Raw genomic sequence first — 6,583 nt, forward strand, 5'->3', positions numbered from 1 at the left:
CAAGCCTAGGCGGGAGCAAGGCCTGCGGCCGGCCTGGAACCGGAGGGCCAGAGAGAGGTGGGAGCTGGGCTGGACGAGGTAGGAGAGGGGAGGGACTGAGTCTGTCCAGTGGCATTTCTGATTTCTGCCCAGCTGTGTGCAGCTGGGCTGGCCCGGACGCCATGGGACTGTGCGTCGGTCCAAGAGGAGGGAACGAAGGGTGGGGCATTTTAGTGGCTTTAGACAACAAATTCTTCCATTAAAAGATCTCTTTGAGGATTTGCCTGCCCGCTCTGACCGGGACCTCCTTGAGCCCAGGCGGGGTCGTTGCCAGCGTCCAGGGAGGAGGCGCTCTGGGTGTCTGGAGCTGGGCTGAGCCTCCCTGGCAGCACACAGGGGCCTTCTACCAGGTTCCCCGTTTGCCGTCCTCTGAGACATGCCCTGTGGCTTCCCTGTGCCCGCCGTCTGCGAAATGGGGAAACGGAGTCAGGCCGGCTCACTCACTGCTGGCCAGGCGTGGGGGCAGGAGTCCGGCCGGTTGGTGCACTCTTACCTGGAGCATTCTAGGTTCTCCTGGGGCAGGGCCGGGTGGACCCCGCAGGGAGAGCCCCCACCAACGGCCACAGGGGGGCGCCAGAGACCAGAGGAGGGCCAGGTGCCCCGGGGGAGCCCAAGTGCCGTCTCCGAAGGAACGGAGGGACGGTGTCCTGGATGGGGAGATGGGCGATTCTACTCCCCGCGGCCCCTCTTGGACAGCCTGATTCCCCGCCCGGCCCACCACGGCCCCCAGGGGTCAGCAGTCACGGGCCAACCAGTGAGGCCCCTGGGTCCTGGATCACTGCAGGTGCAGCCTCTGGCAAGTCCCTAGCCTCTCTGAGTGCTGTTCTCAGACAAGGCTGTCCTCTTGCCCTGAAGACCATGCCCAGGGGGCGCCTGGACCTGAATGCCTGGAATTCCTGCCTTTTACTGGGGCTCCCTATGAAAGCTGTCACAATAGGGGCACCTAGCTGGCTCAATCCTAGAGCATGGGACTTTCGATCTTAGTGTTTTGAGTTCAAGGCCCAGGGTATAGAAATCACTTTAAACAATTAAAAATCTTAAAAAAAAAAAAAAAAAAAAAAAAAGACTCCATCCCCACATAGGACAGCAGAGAGGAAACTGAGTCACAGGCAACAAGGATTGAGTCCCGCCGAGGTCTGCTTGCACAGAACTGGGACTGGTGCACGGCACTCCCCATCCCATCCCATACTTGATTCTGTTTGGTCCTGAGTTCGTTTTTTGTCACATTCTTGTTCCAAGCCTCAGTTTCCTTGCCTGTAAAAGGCGGTTGGGCACCCTGCCCACTCCACTGTGGCTCCAAGGTCAGAAAGCCTCTCGGGACTCCATCTGTGCCTGAACTGCTCCAGCCTTCGCAAGCAGCCTGTCCTCCAGCCCTGGCCGCAGAAAGTTCTTGCATGTGGTGCTGCTTCACCGCAGTAGATCTGTTCTCTGAGCTTGTATGAGCCAGACGGCCAGGGCCACAGAGTCCTTGCCCCACGGAGCCCTGTGTGGGGCGAGGATCTTGGCCCAGCTCAGTGGGTGCTCAGCAGGTGAGTCTGAGCAGGAGACCCCCACTACCTTCTCAGTCACTGCTTGTAGGAGGCCCTCCTGGGTGCAGGGGCAGCTTCTCTGCTCATAACCTCTCCCTCCCCCACTCCGAGTCCCTTTGGTATTGAGGTGCTGGGCACTCTCTCTCACCCAGCCTCGCAGGGAGCAGATCACCTGGATAACACCTTACGAATATTCCTATGATGCTTCTTGGCATTTCAAAGTGACTGCGGATATGTTATTTTCAGGACGTATTATTACCCTCCGTTGACAGATTAATACCTTGAGGGCAGCCCCGGGTGGCTCCGCAGTTTAGCGCTGCCTGCAGCCCAGGACCTGATCCTGGAGTCCCGGACTCGAGTCCTATGTCGGGCTCCCTGCATGGAGCCTGCTTCTCCCTCTGCCTGTGTCTCTGCCTCTGTCTCTATGTCTCTCATGAATAAATAAATACAATCTTTAACAACAACAACAAAAAGGATTAACACCTTGAGGCAGAGGAGATGGGAGGTGAGTGGTGCCAGCTTTGCCTCCTAACCTAGGCTGCGGGCTTCGGCCAGTGCTTGGCGGCTCAGGAGGGCGGCGTGTTGTGCTCAGATGCTGGGGACAGGGGCGAGGAAAGGCCAAACTGCGGTGGACTTGACATAGACCTTCTGCCAAGGGCCTTTAGATGGTGAGACCCAGGCCTAGCGGTGGGGGGGTGGGGGAGAGGCTAGCCCAGATAAGGGGGCCCCTTATAAGTGGGATAAGTGACAGGGAACCCAGCTTCTCCCACCCCTGAACATAGTCCTCCGGGTCTGCGAGGGGACCAGAAGCAAGACAGTCTCCAGGGTCTCCTGCATCCACAGCCACGTCTTCAGTCTCCCCAGCCTGGTCTGTGCCCCCACCCCCCACGCCAGTGAAGCAAAAGTAAGATTCAGCTCCAGTGACTGAGGATGACCCCTCCTGGAGCTGCCCTGGAAGCTGCTCTCAGCAGATGGTCTTGCGCTAACTAGAGTGACAGACTGCCCTTGCCCTTGGCCACACCATAAGTCGTAACCTACTCCGGCCCCAGAGAGCCAGGGAAAGATGAGGCTGGCTGCGGCGTCATCCCGCCCTGCCTACTCTTAACCACGCACACATGTGGCCTTGGGCAAGTCACTTCCTCTCTCTGGGCCGGTCTTTGTGCACAGGGAGAAATGTCCAGCTCAGGTGTGAGAGGCAAATGGAACCCAGAAAGGCCACCAATGGCTGCTGGAGCCCATCTGCCTAGAAGAGTGTGTGGTTGAGGGGGGCGGGTGGGGGGGGTACAGAGCTCACATAAAAGCTATGTCGTGCTGCTCAGGCACTCGAGTTTATTTCAGTGTCCACTGGGATGGCTTTTTGGGGAAGTGCTGGTAGAGATGGTGGGGTTAAGGGTCCCCACTCCCCAAGCTAGTCTTGGCAGCCCCACATACTCAATCCTCCGCCCTCCCTAGCACACTAAGGGTGTGTCCTTTGAAAAGTCCAAAGCTCCAAATGGATGGACATATGGTGATTTCATCATCCTGGTTTTTCTTCCAAAAACCTTCTCTGGGCTGTTCCAAAACACTATAGGGGCTCCCACACTCCACAGCGGCTGCAACTCCACGTGGTTTTATAATTATCAATCCCTCTGGGTGCACAGGAAGCCAGGCTCTAAGCCCCCCCTTGGCCACCATCCCTCTGGCCCATGGGCGCCACCCAGTCTGCGAGCGGCCTCAGGGAAGGGTGGGTCCTGCCTGCTTTGTTCTGGGTGGGGTGGGGTGCTGGGCTCCCTGCGCCAAGACTTACCAGCCCCTCTGGCCCACCACATAGGCCACTCAAGCTGGGCACCCCAGGGGCCCTGCCTGTGAAGCTGGGGTCACGCATCTGGTGCATGAGGAAACAGTCTCCGGGAGGGAGGGGCTGAGTCCCAGCAAGTGGCAGAGCTGGGATTCTAACTCCTGCCTGTCTGGCCTAAGGCCTGCCTTCTGTGCACTTTCTCAGCTGTGGTGTTTTGAATGAGGAGGGGCAGGAGTGGTAGCTTGGTGTCCTAATCCTATCACAACCTGGTGGCTTTGGGCAAATCCTAAGACCAGCCCACTTGAGATAAGAACAGGACACTGGGTTGGATTCATGGTTTACTTTTTTGTTTACTAAGCACTAGGAGGAATGTTCTTTCTGAGGTGTTCTCACGGGATGTCAATATATAAAACAGAACTGCTGAGTGGGGCCTAGACAGTGGGTAGGCCCCAGTGCCTCCTGGGTGCTGGACTCTGAGGTGTCATGTGGGTAGATGACCCCAGATGCATCTTATTCCAGGAGCTGTGGGGACTGGGTGGCAACAGCCCCCCTGTGTTGCAGACTAATCTCTAAAGGGGGGGGTCTTCTGCCCAGGATCCTGGAGTGGGGGAGGGGGAAGGGATGAGGAACTGGCCCTCAGGAGAGTGGCCATGCCTAAACCTCAGCCTGGGAGAAGAAGAGCAGCCCCTCCCCGCCCCCAACTGTAAAACACAGACCCAGACGGGGGACCTGAGCTCTGAAGCAGCAGGGGGCAGACACCTGCTGAGGGCCTCTCCCTCAAGCCTTAGAGGCACAGCCAATTCCTGGGGCAGCACCCCGCGCGGAGTGCAGGCCCTCGGAGAGCCTGCAAAGGGCAGAGCCGGCCAGCAGCGCCTCTCACCCACATTCTGGAAGAACTGTTTTAAAGTTCTGTTTTTTCCCTAACAGCAAGTGCACTCCACCTCTTGGGTGACCCCTGGAAACGGAGGGCTGCCCCAAGTCTTGAAGGCCCTCGGCTGGAGTGATTGCACTGGACCTTCAGTGTGGGGTTCTCAAATCTGAGTCTTCAGAGCAGACTTTGGGGAACAGAGAGCTGCAAGATTTTCTTTTTTTTTTTTTAAAGATTTATTTATCTATTTTTATTTATTATTTATTTATTTATTTATTTATTTGAAAAAGAGAGAGAGAAAGAGGCAGAGACACAGGAGGAGGGAGAAGCAGGCTCCATGCCGGGAGCCCGACGCGGGACTCGATCCCGGGACTCCAGGATCACTCCCTGGGCCAAAGGCAGGCGCTAAACCACTGAGCCACCCAGGGATCCCTGAGCTTTTCCTTTTTAAAGGCTACTTGCAGGGGTGCCTGGGTGGCTCAGTCAGCTCAGATCATGATCCTAGGGTCCTGGGATTGAGCCCAGTGGGCTCCCTGCTCAGTGGGGAATCTGCTTCTCCTTCTTCCTCTCCCTCTGCTTCTCTCCCTGGCTCATGTGCATGCTCTCTCTCTCTCTCTCTCTCATTCTCTCTTGCAAAGAAATCGTAAAATAAAATAAAGGCTACTTGCAAGAGCTCATGCATGAGTCAGGTGGACTGGGTTTGAGTGTCACGTCTCACTGGCTTTCCCAGCTCTGTGGAGTCTCTGGTTCCCAGCTGTGAAATGGGGAAAAAGTGACCTCCTAGGTCTCAATGGTCAAGACAAAACTTCTGAGTGGTAACGGGAAGGCTGGTGAACCCCCCACTAGCTCAGCTACTGGCCAGCAGACCGGACGCTTGTCACATGAGCTGTGGCACATGACCTGGCCCTGAAAACCTGTGGGCCCTTGTGTGCGTCCTGCCTACCATCACAAATGTGCCAGCCTGGAACAGTCTCTACCCCGACTGCACCTCAAGTGTTCACCCCTCCCTCCGCTGGTACCAACAGGCCCCCTATCTGACACCGGCTGGCCCCACCCTTCATAATTTTCATAATTGTTTTTGTCGCTGGTATGTCCGCTTGGTCTGTCTTCAGAGGGCCTGCCGCACTGTCTCCAAGCCACCCCGGGGCTAGCAGGGAACACACAATAAACCCTTGTCTACTGGACCCCTCCCAGTGCCGAGGGCCCCATGACGTCCCCATGTCTGAGGCCGGGGAGGGGCCCAGGTTGGAGAAGCTGTGAAGGTCACAGAAGGCAGAGAGTACCTTCTTCCCTAGACCCTGGGGGACCAGCCTCACCCTCAGTCACCAGAAGTTCTCCTGATTTCTCTACCTCAGTCTCCCCCCACAAATAAAATACTCCCGCTCAGCCCACTCCTAAGCAAAGACGGGGTGGGGGATGGGAGTGTGTGTGTGTCAGCCCCACCGAGGCCTCACTTTAATAGGAGGCAGCAGCTGCTGCTGGGCTGAGCATGGCGGGCAAGGACTAGCCCTCACCCCCCTGCGGGCCTGCCAATCTGTCTCTGCTGGCATCTTGGCCCTCCAGATGCTCCGCCAGCGTCCCAGTAGGCGCTGTGTGGTGCAGGCCCTGGAAGACACAACTAAGCACCAAAAGCGAGCTTCGGCACAATTAAACTTTTTTTTTAATGCAAGAAAGAAAGTTGTCTTCAGTTGCCCTTTCTTCCCAAAGCCAAGTGCAGATGAGCCACAGCACCTTGCAGTGACTTCCCGACCAGGAGGCTGCCTCCATCCTCCCCTAATGCTGCACAGTGGTGGGCCAAAGCCAGCTGCAGGTACAGAGGCCAGTGCCAGGGAGTCAGACCCAGTGGAGGCCCAGAGAGCAGCACTGAAGGGCTCGGTGGGGGCCAGAAGAGGTCAGATGGAGAAGTCCCTGAGACCTACCCTGGGAGTGCCTGGTGCGAAGCTTGCTCCCCCACCAGGGGCCCGTGAGGAACCAGCAAGTGCATCCAGGCCCTCTGGGTGTGCTGGGACAACCTGGCCACAGCAAAGCTGACGAGGCAGCCTGGATGCTCAGCCTGGAAGGAGGTCATTTTCAGGAGATCCAAGACATACGCTGCCCTCCTTTGCTTGATGGGAGGAGGGAGGACAGAGCTTCCATGGGAAATGAATGGTCACAGGAGGAGGGAAGGGGTTGCGCTGTCCCTGGTCTCTGCTGTCTGGAAAACTAGGCCCAGGTTGGAGCACCGAGCCTGCCAGGTCCGTGAGGGCCCACCACCCAGCCGAGGTGGGGGAGGAGGCAAACCAGAATGTTCCGGGAAAGTGAAAGGGAAAAGCAGGAAACACAAACTCTGGGGTTCCCAATGGTGTACTCTGCACATCCAATGGCCCCTGG

Source organism: Canis aureus, chromosome 21 (genome assembly GCF_053574225.1).
Source record: "Canis aureus isolate CA01 chromosome 21, VMU_Caureus_v.1.0, whole genome shotgun sequence".
Classification (NCBI taxonomy): Eukaryota; Metazoa; Chordata; class Mammalia; order Carnivora; family Canidae; genus Canis; species Canis aureus.